Raw genomic sequence first — 19417 nt, forward strand, 5'->3', positions numbered from 1 at the left:
GCTAAGCCCCTAATGCCTCTAAACCACCTTGCTAGTTTTGGGTAGAGGTGCCGGACACGGTGAGGCTTACCTTGGATTTGCGAATGAGAACAGGGCAGATGTCAGGAGCAAACCTGAGAGGAAGGGCTCTCCCCAAGGGAAGAAGTTAGGATGCAGGACTCATCAGGTGATATACACCCTTTGCTGGCAACAGCGAAAAATGTTACGCGTAGCAGCAAGCTGTAAAAACACTGTCTTATCTAGAAGCCGCACAAGGTATCTAAGAGCAAACACTGTCCCCAAGCCTGTCTTGAAACACCCTGAAACAGGGTAACATCAGGGCCCTAAGTGCCTGGGATGGACGACACTGCTGTAGCTGAGGCATGCATGGACATTGCCAATGGCATAATAAGGACTAGCAGGGCCCCCGCAACACACAGCAGCAAAGCAAACTGACTCTGAGAAGCTTTTCCATGTGTGACCGGGCCTTTGTGCCAGCTGTCACTTTGTAGTTGCATGTCTTTCTAGCAGGTGACCTGCCTCGGCTGGGGTGGTGGAGGGACTGGGCAGCTGATGGCACTGCTGATGGCACTGACATGCACTGCTGAGCGGTACAACAACTTCATACGTGTGCTGTGGTCCTAGCAAAGGCATGCTGGGGTTGACTGGTGTCACCCCAAGCTGTGGTGCAAATCTGTCATTTGGCAAACCCTGTCCCAGGACTTTCATGACAATTTAAGATGGGGGCCCTTGGGCAAAAGAGAATCTGAAAACAGTACGTTGTCTCTCAGAGAAAGGGAAGCGTATGTAGAGTTGTGATACTGGTCCCTCTGTGGTCACTGAAGGAGGTCTCTGCTTGTGGCTGGGGCTGGACAATGTCCTGACCCCACTGCATAAATAGCCAGTTTCAGGAGAGGCTTCTCATTTGGGCAGCAGCAGATGCTGGTGTGGCAGCAGGTTATCTGCCGCAGCAGATAACTGCCCTGAATGAGGCTGTGTGAAGCACCAGGGCTGGGGACCAAGGTTATGGTGTTCCATTCTCTAGGACACGTGTTGGTAGCCTGGGAAAGCTACAGGCACTGATGGCCCAGGTATGGCTCAGAGACCGTGCGAAGGAAAGTAAGAGAGTAAAACAGATCCCGCTAGCGTATGACTGTGCCGAAAGCTGTCATCTAATACAAATCTGATGAGTTCTCCTCTGGGAGTGGCCCCTTCCATGGACTACAAAGGTGCCTAGACAATTACTTCAAACATTTTAAAAGGCGCATTTTAATAATCTAAAGTTAGGCTAAAAATGAAGTCCCTCTCTGAAGGGTATATTTGATGTTGAGGTTATGTTATAAAACTGGATATAAGATAAGAAATTACCTGTACTGACAAACTTTGTCTTATTCTCTGAGACCATTCTGGCTACAGCAACACTGTCACTAAATTGAGAGAGCTGATGCATAGGAGTTTTCAAAGGTATGAGTGATCAAATTGAAACTTAAATCTGTTTTGTGTTGGATTTTAAAAGAGTTTCAGAGGTCTTGATATAAGAAGCCACGTAAGACAAGATTGTACCGTAATTCTGTTCGGTATAGATTTATGAAGACGATATATGACGATCAGTGCAGAGCTAATTTGGCAGGAACATTTTAAAGGCATTCCAACCCTGGTTCATAAAATCATGAATAAAATCTCTTAACAAACCTTATAGCACAGAATGTATCAAGCATTGGACAAGCACAAAACTAACAAGTGTCTCTATACTACACATTCAAAATCAAAGTAAGGGAACTCCAGCTGCATACATGTGCATACACACACACACACACAACACAAAGTTAATGTGTTCAAGCCAGGCTTTAGAAAGAGAAAGCTAAACAGATAATTTAAATTGAGGAACAAATTGTGACACGGCTGCAAATATTGTCTCTAAAAGTTTTCTGCTTTGCCTGCAGTAATCTCTCCAGGCATTCCAAATATGCACAAAGACATAATTTGGTTATACCTCCCATAGCAGAAATCTGTTCCTCCAGTGGTTTGTCGTAAAGGATAATAGGAAACTTGCACATTCTATGGCTTTATCAGCATGGCCCTGCTAAAAAGAAGAGCTAAGATGAGAAGTCACCTAGAACTCAAGCAAGTCGGCTCAGATCTAGAAAGCACCCCTTATGTTTGAGGGAAAAAAAAAAAAAGAAAAGAAAAATACAATTATTTTTTTCTTTCTTTCTTTTTATTTTTTTTCCCCCAGAAAAATCTCCCTACCTTCAAACGCCAACTGTCACTCAGCTTTTTCCAGCTATATTATTTTTCCAGTGATGCTCAGAGAGAAATGAGAGTCATGGGGATTTTGGGATCTGTCAAGTCTCTGCAGCTCCTAAATGATGCATACAGGGAAAGCTCTTCTCCCTCACCAAATCATTCACAGGAGACTGGAACACATCTGAGTGCAATGTGATCAACAGAATTTGATTCTTCTCCTATTTCTGTTCCTGCTTCAAACTGAACTTGTTGATTACAATGACTGTTCCTACACTGTACTGGGGCCAGAAAACTAGCTCTGCTAAGAGAATAACATCACACAGTTGGGAGCAATAGCTTTGCTCATTTTTACCTGTAAAGTATATGACAACATAATCAATGCTCTGCAAACAATAGCCATATTTGAATTTTCCCCAAAACTAGCTATAACGCTTTTTCAATTAGTACAGCCTATGTTTATCAAAGTCTTCAGTATGCATTGCTTTTGTGTTCTTTCATATACATATTCATGTGATGTTGATTGCCTGAGCTACACAGTGAGGGCCAGTCACCCTGGAGCTTTAGACCAGAATACGTGTGGACACTTAGCAGACTGCCAGATGTGCACTTTTTTTAGCAGAGCATCATCAGGGGCTGAAAATCTGTTCCCAGGCCCAAAAGAAATATTAGCTAAACCTCTGCATGGTATCAGTTGCGGTCTCCTCTAATACTTCTTATCTTTCTCTATAGTCTGAGACAATTATCTTCAGTCTTATCACAGAGGAGAGTTTTCACAGAAGTGATTCCAGCAACCTCTATCTCCGAACACTGAGAGCACACTAGCCTAGTAGGTGAACAGTTGTAGGCTTTGCCCGCTTCTACGTTTCAGTTTGCCTGAGACTTACCATGGGTCTGACGCCAAATTAATGTTTTGGTTTACTACGAGAGAGAGGTTTCCACCTTTTAATAATGAGCAGAAAAATGGAAGAGAAGCATGTGGTTTAAATTATCAGGACAGCTAAGACTTTATATATCACATTCTGCTTGGTATTATAAAACAAAAGTGCTGTGAGCTCTGTAAGCCTGACAGATTGCAGACTTGTCTAATCTGCTAAACCAAAGCAGACCATTAGAAGAGGTTTCTTAAAATGCTTTCATTTTTAATGAGATTTGTGACTGAGTCCTTTCACTAACCTTTTTTATGATGCAAGGGCAAGTCCTGCCTGACAAACCTAATGGCTTTGTCCTGGTTTGAGGGAAAACAGAACCAACTTTCTGTTCAGTAATTTTTACTTCTTAGCTAGGCCTCTTCTAACTCTCTGAAATTAACAGCATCTTGTGTCTAAAACAGTTTGTTCAGAGTGATAAGACATTTTGTGCCAAGGAATGGTATGCAGAGAGGCTCTTGATTATACTTATTGCTATAACAACCAAGGTCAGCTAATTTCGTTACTTGCCTCGTTGGAGGGTCAGAAGCGGAGGGGCGTAGAGGGGTCCCACCTGCAGACAGGACAGGTCACCAAAAACTGACCAACAGGGGTATTCCATCCCATCTGCCCCATGCTCAGTATAAAAGCTGAGGGATCAAAGGGTCAGTTCTCTTCCTTCAATGGCTGACATCTGAGGAGGACCCTGTCTGTTCATCTGCCTTTGATCCCGGTCAGTGTATTCCTGACTCCAGCACTGGAACCGGGTTCCCACCCGTTGCTGAGTCCAGCCTGGGACTTCCCCAGTGCCTGCCGGTGACATCATCCTGGGAGCTTAATAAGGTTTTGTATATACTGTATTTATTTCATTATTTTCCTTTTTATCTTATTATTAATATTTCATTAGAGTAGTTTAATTTCTTCTAAACTTGTAAATCTCTCCTTATCTCTCCCCCTCCTCTCAGTGCACGAGAGGCTGGGAGGAGCATCTGTTGCCAGCCATTGGCCAATTTGGCCAAAACCACGACAGGCCTTCTGTAATGGAGCAACTACATGAGTGGACAAGGGAAGAGCTACGAATGTTGTCTATCTGGACTTCTGTAAGGCCTTTGACATGGTCCCCCACAACATCCTTCTCTCTAAATTGGAGAGGTATGGATTTAATGGGTAGACTGTTCAGTGGATGAGGAATTTGTTGGATGGTGACATCCAGAGGGTAGTGGTCAAAGGCTCAATGTCCAGGTGGAGATCAGTGACAAGTGATGTCCCTCAGGGGTCCGTATCAGGACCAGTACTGTTTAATATCTTCATCAGTGACACAGACAGTGGGATCAAGTGCACTCTCATCAAACCGGCAGACAACACCAAGCTGAGTGGTGTGGTTGACAAGCCTGAGGGACAGGATGCCACCCAGAGGCACCTGGACAAGCTCAGAAGTGGGCCCATGTGAATGTCATAAGGTTCAACAAGGCCAAGTGCAGGGTCCTGCACCTGGGTTGGGGCAATCCCCATTATCAATACAGGCTGGGGGATGAAGGTATCGAGAGCAGCCATGCCAAGAAGGACTTGGGGGTACTGGTGGATGAAAAGCTGTACATGAGCTAGCAATGTGCACCCACAGCCCAGAAGGACAACGGAATCCTGGGCTGCATCAAAAGAACCATGGCCACCAAGTCAAGGGAAGTGATTCTGCCCCTCTGCTACATCCTGGTGAGACCCCACCTGGAGTACTGCATCCAGCTCTGGAGCCCTCAGCACCCAAAAGACATGGACCTGTTGGAGCAGGTCCAGAGGAGGGCCACGAAAATGATCAGAGGGATGGAACACCTCTCCTTTGAGGACAGGCTGAGAGAGCTGGGGTTGTTCAGCCTGGAGAAGGGAAGGCTCTGGGGAGATCTTATTGTGGTCTTTCAGTACTTAAAGGAGACTAATAAGAAAGATTGGGAACAAACATTTTAGCAGGGCCTGTTGCAACAGGACAAGGGGTAAGGGTTCTAAACTAAAAGAGGGTAGATTTAGTCTAGGAAGATAAGGAAGAAAGGTAAGAAAGAAGTCTTTTACAATGAGGGTGGTGAAACACTGGAACAGGTTGATCAGAGAGGTAGTAGATGCCCCATCCCTGGAGACATTCAAGGTCAGGTTGGATGGGGCTCTGAGCAACCTGATCTAGTTGAAGCTGTCCCTGCTCATTGCAGGGGGGTTGGACTAAATGACCTTTAACTCAAACTCCTTTCCAACCCAAACTATTCTATGATTCTATGCAAGTAGAAGAATTCAGATATAAGGTAGCAAAAAAAAAAAAAAAATCCTATAAATTACCCAAGAAAAGAAAATGAGTCAGGAGAAAGTTCTAACAATGAGTCAGGCGAAAGTTTAAGGTGCTTTCCAAAATGGAAGATTAAGCAGCACTTAACAAAGCAGAAAATCATCATTTGTAAATTTGTACATGATATTTATCAAGCAGAGTAGGCAGATAATTAGTACAATCAGTCCTTTCTTTATCCCTCTTCAATTATTCATCAAATAATTGAAGACTGGGTCACTGTAAAACAATTCATTTCCTCCATAGTTAAGATACAAAATGTGCCTAGTTTACAAAGGCCCCCAACCTCTTGTCATTGGGAGAGGGTAGGGAAGGAACCAAAGGAATTGATGAGAGCAGATTTTAACGGGGTGCTTTACTTGTACAGTTTTTTACCTATTTTCCACAGAATTAAGTTCAAATTCCATATTTCTAATGCAAGACCATCTCTCCTATTCCAGTTGATGGTAGTTTCTCGTACATAAGGAATCCAATTGCCAGAAGCATACACCACAACACTGCACATCTCATCTTCTATCATAGACAGTCTTGTACCAGTCTTGTAAAGACTTACCAGCCCGTTTCACCTAAAGTGCGATTTCTTTATGTGGAATCAATGAACAAATGAAAATAAGACATTGTCTAAATCACTGCAGAAACTGGACTTCAATGTTTACTTTTAGAAAAAATTATAATGACAACAGTTCAAGGCTGAAATGTTATTTCTGTGTAGTCAGAATCTCATTATTCATAATTCTATAGGGAGTTGCAAATGTATTTCCACTTTAAAATTATGGCACCATGCAGCATTAGATTATCCAGAGAGAGTTTAGCATTGATATATAGTTGATACATTGAATTCTGAGCCCACCTGATTCTCACTCCCTTAAAAACATTTGACTACATGAAACAAATTAGTAGTATAATAACTTACAGGGAGAGATGTAATGTCTGTTATGTGTATTGTATTTAGGGCACAAAGATGACATTTGCTAGATGATATAATCTCCTGCAACTGTGTTAATCTTTACTTAGTGCTGCCAGTTCCTGGTAGAATTCTGATGATATCAACTTAAATGGGAAAAAAAAATGATGTGTTTAAATTCTTATTCAGTTTTGCTCTCTTCTGTGGGATGAAAGTAAGGTGTTCCATTTAAATGCACTCCTACATGGATTTCACTGCATAATGGTACTCAGTGCCAGCAGCTTACACAGTGACGCTGCTTTGTATTAAAAAGCATGAATTGACCTTATGTAAACTGCAGTAATTGTTTCCTGCATTAACGAAAAGATCTTTCATCTTTCCAGAACAGGAAATTCAATGGAATTAAGACGCTATTAATCCAGAAATTGAGATATTTGCAATGTTTACACTTCTGTGGTACCAATATCATAGAGCCACCTATGCAAAAAGAAGCCTCTGAATATGAATATCACAGATCTATCATGTTAAGCATAGAAGTGCTGAAAGTATTTTTAAACTATATCTTTTTAAGAAGACATATACACTTTCCAAATATGGAAGAAATACACGTTTAGATGTTTTGCTGAGCATCCAGTTGATTCTGGTGACACTTCATCTTTCTGAGAAAAGGACTGCCTTTTGGCTCAGGAGTGTTGGTTTCTGGGAACATACTATCCTGTTGGCTATATTGTGTCTGCACAGAACACAAAGTTCAGATCTATAAGTCTTCTGCTCTTAACTGCCTGAAAGGAGTCTTAAGAAAGAAAACTTTTAAATTTGGGTTGGCCTTGTTTTTACTCCTTGAGAGAGCTTGGTATATACCAGAGTAATGAGTGCTAATTAAGAATGTGAGATAAAAGGACAGAAGGTTTGTATATTGTATGTATGGTGTTTCTTTTCAAACTGCCATCTACATCACCTTAAAAAAAAAAGGATGTAGTGGCTCTTGGGACAGCAAGACCCAGTCATGATGAAAAAGATCCTTTAACTATCATAGTGGATGTTAAAAATTTCTGCAAATCTGTGTTAGCTAACATAATCACTTAGTGTTTTCGGGATCTGAATTCCAATAAATTGACTAGAATCACATAAATCTGTGGGAAACATATACTGTCAATTCAACCCAGGATTAAATAATCTCATATGTTGAAATTTAACGGGGAATCTTCTAGCTGCTGCTACCACTTACAGATCTGCCCAGGTAAGCAATCCTGACATGACATAATGTCAAAATACAGCACACACATGGACACATATACGATTGGCGGGTGGATTAAACTAATTTCTAAAAAAATAAAAAATAAAAAGAAACATTCCCTTGAAATGACCAGAATTATTTGATAATTGACAGTAAGATATCAGATTGACTATGTATGTATGTATGACTATGTAGAAAATGTGGATTCACACAGGCTCAGTGCAGCCCTGGCTCTCCTTGTTCAGGCATAAGTAGTCTGTGTGAGGCTTTGGGCTTTGAAAATTGTTAGCAATAAGAGCCTGTGAAACAACAAACCTGGGGTAGTTGTAGCAGGGGTCAGTGATTAACCAGCATGGAAATTGCTGACAAGCAAAAGAACAAGGACAAGAGGGAAGGCCAATAACGTCTGGAAACTTTTGCTGTCTCCGGTTTATTCCATTCTCCTTTAATGCTCTTAGAAAAGTGGAAATCCAGGTATTTTTACAATTTTATACTATCTAGCACTCTTCACCATAGCACGGATGCCATGTCATAGTACCCACCCTTCTTTTCTCACAAAAACTACAACTCCATACAATAGGTTCTGTTTACCCATTTCTTCCTTCCCTATCATTAGTTTTAGTTTTCCTTAGATTGCACATGTACTGGGAAGCGCAATCTCTCCCTGTGTTTGTTATTACACAGTGAGAAAGATAGTGATTGTAACCTATATAGATAGTCACGATATAAATATCAAAAAGTGACCCTCGAGGCTAATCTCTGCCAAGTATTTATGTGCTAGCAGTCAGGACCCCAGGGAAGGTACTGCCTAACTCAACATAAACTGCTGTATCACAGCCCATTGAGACAGCATTGGGCCCTACTGTACTGGCAGTATGAATCACTGGTAGTGAATATGCCCCTCTGTCTACAGAAACAAAAGCTGACTGACACACACTTCTGGCAGGCTGATACTGCTTCAAGATACCTATTTTTAATGCTCTCCATTCCTTCTTTCCCTACTAAGAAAGGACAAAAAGATTCTACAGAAGGGAAGTGCAAATAATGTGTAGTACCATCACATGTAGCTTTCAAAACAGGAGAGTGTCTTCCAAAGTATATCAAAAAGTTACCACTAACAAAGCCATCAATGCGAGCAGGGGCTAATCATTAACCCACACTAACAAATGAAAGCAGCATCATTTCAGGCCACCTCTTAGCGTTAAAATACAAAACCTTGAAGTGAGAAATGTTCTAGCAGGAGCCTAGCAAATGTCCTAACCCTCCCTCTCACCAATCTGTCTTTCCTGACCATCAAATCCAATTGACTGACAGGCAATTTGTATGAGCCTTTGTACTATGTAAGCTCCAGTAATTCCTTCTTTTAGAAAGCCTTTCATTCCTGCTCACTCTAAGAGGTGAAAAAAATTCGACTGTGTGAAGAGAACAACTAAATTTGGCAGAAAGCAAGCCATCAACTCCCATTAGCACTTCTCTTGGGTATGGCAGCTGGGATGGGCCAATGGCCATAACTAGCCACTCTCTCATCATTTCACTTAACCTCTCAAGAGATAGCGATGAGATCTTATGGCCCAATTAGCATCTAAGTCTTGTCAGACTATCTTATCTCAGACTTAGTTGAGATTGTTTGGACAGATGAAGCTATGGAGCTAAAAAATACTGAGAATGACACATTTTATGACATCAATTGGTCATTTCTTCAAGGAAAAGGAAGGATTATTTCTCTCTTACCATTTCCCTAGCAACAGAGAAAATGAGGGGTTCTTTTTCATTTATAGAAGAGCCTTGATTTCAGGATTGCTGGAAAATAGAAGCATCTGCTTGTAACCAAGGCATCTTCTGAATAGCACAGGACTTTCAGTTAAAACCCTAAGAGCTTTTTAGACCTTATGTGTTATTATGGCAATTATTTCAGATAAAAGGAAATTACAAAGCCTGAGGTATGGGAAGGCTTTCATCACACCATGTAGTCCTCACATTATAATCCCTCCCTAGGAGAGAACTTGCTTGACAAATACTATAAATAGGAGCCTACATAAGAGGATAAATAATTATTCATCTGCTGATAAATTCTGACAGATCATCTTTCCTACACAACTTGAGTAAAAGACATAATCAGAAAGTCCTTGATCTGTTAATGGGTATACAGCACTCCAAATCCAAACTACCTTGAAAAATACTGAAAGCTTTAAAATGTTAATTGACTTTTTTTTCTTTGTCTGTAAGGTAGTATCACTGAACTCTAAGCATCATATTGATGTAGGATTGGGGGGGGAGTTATTTGTTTTTATGTTTTTTTACTTTTTCACCCTATTAATGTTTAGTAGAGTTATTTTCATTCCCACTAAATTCAGCATACGTTCTCAAGCATTGCTTTTTGTCAGTGTGGCTGGCCACTCTCTCAGTTGACAGAAAGTGTTAAAATGAATCATAGTTAATTAATTAATAAATATACAAAACTGAAAATTTTTTACCAACTGCTACGCTTGTTCTTTAGTCAGAGTCTATGATCCCATTATGTAATAATTGCTAGAGTGTCCAAACTGAAAATTTCAGCTAATCTCATTCCTTATAGAGGCTAGAGAAATTTTTAGGCAAAGCACTTGGACTACTATACAAGTGTATGTTGTTAAATAGAACCCAGAAATGGAAACAGATACAATCTCCACAGCTTCTTTATTTCTGTCCTGCCAGTTTGCAGGGAGAGAAGGTGACTAGTGCAGAAGATGAATGAGAGAAGTATTTCTCATTTTCCGCCAGACCAATTATTTTTAGAATCACTGTGCTGCTGACAGTTTGGGGCCTGCTATGATAGCAGATCTGAAAAATCAGAATAACACACCTCTAGCGTATAAAAGGATAATGATTTTTAAGAAATTTAAAAATACATGAATGCATAACAACCTGTCTTCCAAAAAACTTCCACTGAAGCCATGGGGTGGGGGAGGCAGTAATAAAGGTTTTAACCATGTGATATGGCCACATTTTTCAGATATTTATAGGTATTTTGTGGAACAGCTTAGGAGCTTTTTTTTTTTCATTTTTGCCCATGAAATGAAACATTTAAAAATAAAATTACAATAGTTCATATTCAAAATGAACCCTCCATGCCAGATCTCTGAAGAATAATGATGCTAAAAATAAAACGTTACCAGGGAAACTGAACAGAACAGAAATTAGCAGTAAGGCCTGATCTAAAGCCACCGAAATAAATGGGAACAGGATCAAACTACACTGAAGAAAATAAATCTGTGTTCCAGAATTTCCTCCTTTCACATTTTATTCTGTTCCATGTTTGTGAAGAAATCAGTTTGAGATGAAATAACACATAACCTGTCAATAGAATACAGGTTCCTAAGCTTCACTGTGCTGGGTACTGTGAATTTAGCAACAGGAGCTTTTGCATGGGCATTTTTAAAAAGACTCTGGTTCATTTTTGCTCCATTGTCCTTTAAGGCTACAGACTAGAAAAGAGAAACAGACTTCAATTGAGGCAATACTGGAAAAGAGCAGAGAAGGAGACAATATAGTTGACTGCATAGGAAACCTGCAAGGCACAACTTAGCTTGGACTTACCTTGTGGAAGAAACACGACGACAGGTGGCAGGCACAGCTAACATGACGAAGGAGAATACACAGCTGGCTGATGGAGGAAAGGGGCCAATTGGTTGGATAACTGGTTCAGCAAGAACACAGAAAAGGAAGTTACTTCGTGCCAAGGGAGAATGAGAGTGAAGTCCAAGTTCCAGTGCTCAGGGTGAGGCAGACACTGCAAAGGAAATTCAGTTGTAAATTGGTCTGTGTTTACATGTCAATATAAAGAAAGCAACAAGGACAAAAAGACAAACTGGCTCAATTTACTCTCAGAACTAAAAGGTATTGTCCTTGAGAACATTATTTACCAACCTTATTTTTGTGTCATTGACATCTGCTGTTATTAATTACGTGGCTAATACTTTCTGGTCCTGGGGCCATAGGCCATAACTCTGCTTGTTTGGAGAGGCAGAAGATGAAAAATGGGGAAAATCCCATTGAATAAAAATCACCTCGCTTTGTTCCATCAGTAACAGAAAGGTACAGCTGAATGTTCATGTTTTCAGGACCCCCCAAACTCTATTCTTACAGCACTAGACCAAACATACAGGTCTCACGCAAAAGAAGTGGCTTTTGTTAAAATCCCCATCATTGTCTTAGGACAAAACCAAAAGCCCAGATGCAATCATTGTACAGGAACCACTCCACTAGTAGCCCAATAGACCAAATATTTGTACATGCAAGTAACATTCTTGCTATCCATGGGAATTCTTGATCACACAAGATTCTGTAATTTTACTCGTGACAGAGACCTGTTCTTGGATGCCATAATACTACCTATAACTGGTTAGTTCTGCCTTTTGATTCATTACTAATTTTCATAGTGGTATTTTGTTTTACTGTGCAAAGAGTTTCTTACCGACTCTAACAACAATTCTTTCTTCCAGCAATATAGGAAATCTCAGAGTACTTTATTTCACTACAGCTGACGAGGCTACTCTACATTCGTTCATGCAAATTTCTTAATTTACTAGCAGGGTAGTAGGGAAGGAGAGACAGGAAAAAAAATCCTGTTAAGCAATTCAGCATTTCCTATTAAATCAAGACTGAGGTAGACTCTGCTCTTGTTTACATTGGCACAATCACATTGACATGCAGAGGGCTTTATGCAGGCAAAGGCAGAGGAATGCTTCAGCTATAAGTATATCACTACTAAGGTCACAAGCATGATTTTGCCAAAGTAGTCTGGGGGACTTGCGGAACAGTTAAATCACCTCCCTTTTCAGTGAGAGGTGACCCATTTTTAAAGAGGGTAGAAAGGAAGACCCTGGGAACTGATGACCTGTCAGCCTCATCACTGTGCCTGGGAAGTTCATGGAACAGATCCTCCTAGAAGCTATGCCAAGGCACATGGACAACAGGGAGGTGATTCAAGACAATCAGCATGGCTTCACCAAGGGCAAGTCCTGCCTGACCAACCTGATGGCCTTCTATGATGGAGTCACTACACCAGTGGACAAGGGAAGAGCTACAGATGTCGTCTACCTGGACTTCCTGTCGAGATAGGAAAAGGGGTAAGGGTTTTAAACTAAAAAAGGGTAGATATAGACTAGGAAGATAAGGAAGAAAGGTAAGAAAGAAATTTTTTACAATGAGGGTGGTGAAACACTGGAACAGGTTACTCAGAGAGGTGGTAGATGCCCCATCCCTGGAAACGTTCAAGGTCAGGTTGGATGGGGCTCTGAGCAACCTGATGTAGTTGAAGCTGTCCCTGCTCATTGCAGGGGAGTTGGACTAAATGACCTTTAAATGTCCCTTCCAACCCAAACTATTCTATGATTCTATGAAGAGAGAAGCAGGTACCCAATTACTTCTTTAATACAGTTTCAAACTCAAAACAGGACTTATTTCACATAAATTTGCAGTAAGGTTTATTTTAAAGTGAGTAAGAATATTGACATCTACAACTGAAATAGCTGAAATACAAGCTGAAATAGATATCCTATCCATTTCTTCATAAGCAGCTCAAAGGCTGGTTTACCTCTGTATTCCAAATTCCCAGTTCCAAAGCCAATCTCCTATTTAGGAGACAGTCCTAGACTTCCATATAAGGTTATTGCAATTATTGCTATTACAATCCTTCAATAGCAAAAGCTTTACTCTATTAGTATCTCCGGTTATAAAACAAAACAAAAATACAGCTCCTGACATTGCTTTTTCAGCTGTCTGAATGTCCTCATACAGGGGGGTAAACAAGACTCTCAGTATCTACTTAGCGCCAACTGGCTACAAGAGGTCCCCAAGCCTGGCCTCCACTACACTGATATCCCCTTAGTGTAAGAGCTAATAACTCGAGTCAGTTTTACGTAACTAAAATTTCATGTATTCTTTCACTTATATTAGCAACTCTTCCATTTTATGTTTCTAAACTCCTTCTGAGAAAGTCAAAAGATGGAAAATTATTCAGGATACATTTCATTAAGTGTCTTGATACTTTAATTTCAGCATACAGATAGACATATACATAAGGAATATCTAGTCACCTACCTCAAAGGAAAAAACCAAACTTCTATATTTCTGAATAGGCTACTCTGCTGCTATAAAATAGCCAACTAACTATTTTCAGACAGAAGACATTACTTCAGGATTAAATTATTTACAGAGCAGTACGACTCCAGACTTCACATCTCCATCCCACATTTGCTAATTTTAGCACCAATCTCAACCTTATCTCCTCACTTCACCCACGACTTCACTGTGGTATTGGTATCAGAGATCTCTGCCACAATATCCGTTTCTGCTCAGTGATGGCAGAAAGGCTCCCCTATTTGCACTACTGGTCTCCCAAATGAAGAAATCTTGATGTCTACATCCTCCTCCAAAAGAGTGAAAGCTTAATACTTACCAAAGTAACTACCTAAATATCTGTTTACCCTTGAGGATCACGGTGTAGAACTCCTCTGCATCCCTAGACTTGTTCTAGATAACCCCTAGAAACAAAAACACCAAAGAAAATCTGTGCTGTCTGTGACACTGACAGCTTCACACATATTAAGCCAGTCAGAACTCACAGTGGGCACACTGCCTGATAGAAGCACACTGCGTCATATGAAAGCAGACTAAATTCCACATAACAATGTCTATAACACATTGCATCTTCAAAGCACTGGTGTGGCATAATTATTTGATTGCAGCACAGTAGTGAGCTAAAAAAGGATCATTATACCACTACATACATAATATACATAATAAACAAGAAGAAAGAGCGATGAGGCTTGCTATGTTAACAGGGTCTTCTCAGACCTCTGGTCACTTGGTTTCTCTTCTGCAGTTCAGGGGCTTACCTCTCACATGGGTATAATGTAGGCTGTACTTCGTACAAAATTTTTTAAAAAATCCTGCAGTACTGGCCACACAGTGGCAAAGCCACTGAACCCCACACTCTGAGTTGTCTTCTCTCCTAACCATTTAGGAACTTAGGGCCATGCTTTTTCAAGCCATTACTCAAACTTAATGGTGGTTTTCACTGTCCCATTAAAAAAAAATAAATCAGGAGATGCAGAACTAACCACAGCAGATCATCAGCTAATACTGAAAAGCCTTAGGGAGTTTACCTAATTCAGAGTTCCAAATTCTACTGCAGAAGTTACTATAACCCACTATACAGAGAAGAGGACAACAGCTTTAACTGGTAGTGGAAAGTGCAGAAAGGTAGTGGCACATGAAAAAAGTTTAAAGTATCAGAAACTCAGTGCAAATAAATTTTCCGCAACTTTTCTGCAAATAAATTTTCTTTTTTTGATTAAAATTCTAAAATTAATATCTCCTTTCACTTAAAACCATTATTAAAATACAAGGAGGTAAAAAACAAGTGAACTGGGCAGAAAATTCTGACCTTAGCCTCATCATCTTCTTTTCACTACTCACTCATCCTGCGATACCTGCTAGAAATATGGCAGCTTAAAACCCCAGACTGGCACAAAGGAGGGGAGGGGGGGTGGAACAACCACCCAAGAAAAAACCCTGTAGGAACATAGGTTTGAGAGGTCTTCAAGTCTAGGTTGCCTGCAGAGGCTAATATCCATGAAATAAGTGTCTAGTTCTGGCATTTATGGTATAGAAAAATTACATAAAATACATTCAACATTATGCAGTGAGACACAATAAATACGAAAGAATGAGCAAGAAGTACAGCAAGACAAGCAGCAGGGGCATCTGAAGCATCGTACAGATAGAAACTTATTTCCCACTCATGTAACTATAATATATAGATGCATCACAAGGCCAGTATTTTGGCATTGCTCATTAGCATTGATGAACTCTCCAGAGCTACCTGCATTCGATTTGTCTGTGTCGAGCCTTACATTTGCGCTTGGATTTGCTTTTGAGCCATGAAACTCTGACCCTGCAGATGGATTTCCACCAGAGGAACTCTGTACATAGGCAGGAGCTCTGCACAGGCATGGAATCTTTGGTGTAAAGATCCCTTTGCAGTTAAGTCCTTAGATTCTGAGCAAGTATGAGCAGAGTCTGTCTTATATTTGTAGAATGAGTCCATGAGTCTACTGTAGCATAGATATCTACTAAGAAGTAATAATTATTATGCTATTACGTTTTTATTCTACTTCTCTTGCGTTACGCTTATTGAAGTCAGCTGCACTATTTCTATTTTCAACTTTCTTGAAGCTTTTAGAAACGTCACTACATTTTAACGAAAGGAATCTTAATTGTCTTTCATGCATAAAGCACTCAGGTTTTTAAATTAGAAACAATGAAGAAACTGTCAGCTGGAAAACAAAACTATTTGTCATTTCTATCAGATGGAATTTACCAATTACTAAAGCCAATACACAAGAAAGAAACACCTAACATTAAAATCCAAAAGTATAAAATGTTCATTCCTCTTGCCCATGTCACTTTATATTGGTCAAGTAGGAGAGTAGGAGTTTGCTCTTTTAAAAACATGATCCCACTCTTAAGTTCCTGGGTTTGACTCATGATCCATGATAATTTGGCTCTGCTAAATCAACACCAACCATTCCAGCTGTGAGAATGCAACCACGAGGAGTACTGAGAGATCATGTGGAAATCCTCGAATCTCAAAATATAAGCAGGTAAATCAGTATCAAAGAAGGTCTGATTCAAGTCCAGTGAAGTCAAAGGAAACAGCTTTTGAAAGGAATTTTGGATAAAGCTGTGTGAACTCAAGAAAACAGTTAGCTCAGTGATATTCTTCTCATCATGAATTGTTTGAATAAGAACCCGAATTAATTATGTAATTATACACAATTATTCAGTGTCTGCATTTGCATTATTGCAAACCCACACTTCTCATAGTGGCTTTCAGTTCTCAAGCTACACTTGTCACTCAGTCACAAAAGTCTGAGAGTCCCCATCAGAACCTGGACACTGTTATGTATTATTCATAGTGAAACATCTACCACCAAGTATTACAAATTCCATTGCATTCTAAAGACTGGCTTGCATTAAAGCATCTACACCATTGGCAGAGGGGGCAGCCAAGCAGAGATAAGGCTTGATGACTGCTATAAAAATGAAAACCCCATCTCACAGCTTCTTTCTATAGTCATCACTGAGGATTATTATTCAGGGATTAGAGTCCTCTGGTGTTCTTCCTCCCATTCTTCTCCATGTCTCCATTTAGAAGATGTTGGGAAAAGCAGAAATGTACATTTCAGTGCAAATATTTGCTCAAGGGCATTGATTTCAACAGATTTGTTCAACACATGATGAAGTCTGCACACAGGTATGGGGGCCAGAGATAGGTTAATGCAAGCTCAGATATGCACATCCATGCTATTGTTAGACTTTCCAGTTACAGAGTGGACATACTGATAGACTTATTAAAAAAAATCCTCACCTTTATTCTGGAAATCACTTATTGTTCAAAATGAAGATATTCAAGGAGCAGTCTATCTGGTACCAATAAATACAGTATAAGGCCATCAAAGAACTGTCCCCCCTCTTGCATTTATAACTCTACTTGCATTTATAACTTCCTCCTCCCCCCTACATAGCATGCTTTTTTCCTTCCTTACTGTAATCAGGAGCAATGCTAACCTCTCTAAATTCATGGATTAAACCAGGGTACATTTGCCATGAAGAACATTGGCAAAAATCCTTAGCATGGGTAGTAGCTTATGCATTCATGACACCACACTGCAGTGTTGGGGCTTTTTGGTAGTAAAAACTATCACCAATCCGTGCAAGTAAAAAGTAAAACTAGAGAAGGTCAGAATAGGTGAAGGATACAATAGAAATCCTGGTTCAAATGTGTGCCTCATCAGATGTAATTGCTTTGTCTAAGCCGAGAAAATACAAGTCTTCCATCTTGCAAACAGTATGAAATACTTGATCTTTTAAGAATCCAATCAGTCGTCAATGGCCAAATTAAGCATTAATTTATCCCACAATAATCAGAAGTAACTTCAATGCACTCAGTGGAGCTCTACAAATGAGAATGGCTGTTATGCTAGATTCATTCCCAATGATTCTTCAATCACTTTCATTTAGTCACCCAACAAGAAACGATGCTGACAGCTCTCTGAGCATTATTTCCTCTAAAATGTTATTGATTTTTGTTTTCTGGAATCCAACAGAAAGGTTCACAATATAGATGTTAATCAGTGATTTTTAATGGCTATTCATTTTACACACATATTTTGTTCTTGGGTCAGATTTCTATATTCAATAGCTCAATATTATTATTATTATTATTATTATTAATCATTTGTTCAGAGTTGTCATTGTGGGCTAAACCTTTTCAAGTTGGTGCCCCAGGGTTCATGCACAAATTTGCAAACTCAAGGGTGGATTTTCATGTGTTATCAACAGCACTTGCATCTTCTGTGTAATTATTCTAGCTCAAATAAAACGTAGGCATAAGGACTCCAAAGTAAAATATTTTCCTTCCTTACCTCTTAAAATCTTTGTATTGACTTTCAGCAGAGTAGATATTTTTTTAATCAATTTAAATGCAATTATTTTTGCGAAACCCTATTTTAGATTTACAGACATAACCATTTACTTTGGTTTCCATGCCAACTCCTCTGCTTGGGAAGAGAAACAATAGATGATTTATAACTCCCTTCTTCCACGTTTCACTCCTGCATGTCCCCAACACATCTCTCTGAATGCCAGGAATCAAAACCTGCATGGTATCAGTTCAACCCATTAAGTTAAATTAACAACAGAACAAAAATCCCAACTCCAAATTGGTCACTTCTGAGTCATATACACATCAAAATGCTCAGTAGCCATGTTAATATAACTTATTTCCTAACCATTATATATATTGTAGTATTGCTACCAATAATCACTATAAATCATAGAATCATAGAATGGTTGGAAGGGAACTTAAAAATCATTTAGTTCCACCCCCCTTGCCATGGGCAAGGACACCTCCCACTAGACCAGATTGCTCAAAGCCCCGTCCAGCCTGGCCTTGAACACTTCCAGGGATGGGGCATCCACAGTTTCTCTAGGCAACCTGCTCCAGAGTCTCATCACCCTCACAGTAGAAAATTTCTTCCTAATATCTAATCTAAATCTACCCTCTTTCAGTTTAAAACCATTACCCCTCGTCCTATCACTACACTCCCTGATAAAGAGTCCGCTTCTTTGTCTTTATAGTATAGGCACTGGAGCCTGTTCAAAATTTTAAGACTATATGGATAGAGCTGAGGGAAGGAAAGAAATGTGAAGAGCTTTGTCTCAGTTGCTGTGGTCCCACTTGTAAGAGACTGAAATGACAAGTTTGGGATGATTCAGATACGTCTCTCTCTCAGAGAAAGTCAAACATTGAATACCAACAAGTTATATCTCCTCTGAGATTTCTTATATAGCACAGCTGGTTGCAGTGATGTCAGGAAGCTAAACATCAGATGACTACTTTCAAATGCAGATCCTTGTCTGCTCTTGAAAATTAATTAAGGCTGAATTTGCAATTTTGAGGCAGGTCACCTGCTACTGTGCCTGATCCTACAGAAATGAACTCAATGAGCCAGGTGGCACTGCCTGCATTCCCAAAAAAAGTCATGACACATTTTCCCTCTTCCCGCTGGGAGCCCAGTCTGATGTGCCCTACTTCTATGACCTGTTCTTAAAAGGAAAATAAGGCTGGATCTAGGCGAGGTCCTCAAACTTTGAAATCAGTCAATAGTATTATGTACTGAAAAGCCAGTGTTCTGTAACATCAAGTAAAAATAAAAGCTCATATTGCAATTACAAACAATAAGCTAATGAGGAAGTAGGCTTACAGTATTCTT

The sequence above is a fragment of the Chroicocephalus ridibundus genome, chromosome 8 (genome assembly GCF_963924245.1).
Source record: "Chroicocephalus ridibundus chromosome 8, bChrRid1.1, whole genome shotgun sequence".
Classification (NCBI taxonomy): domain Eukaryota; kingdom Metazoa; phylum Chordata; class Aves; order Charadriiformes; family Laridae; genus Chroicocephalus; species Chroicocephalus ridibundus.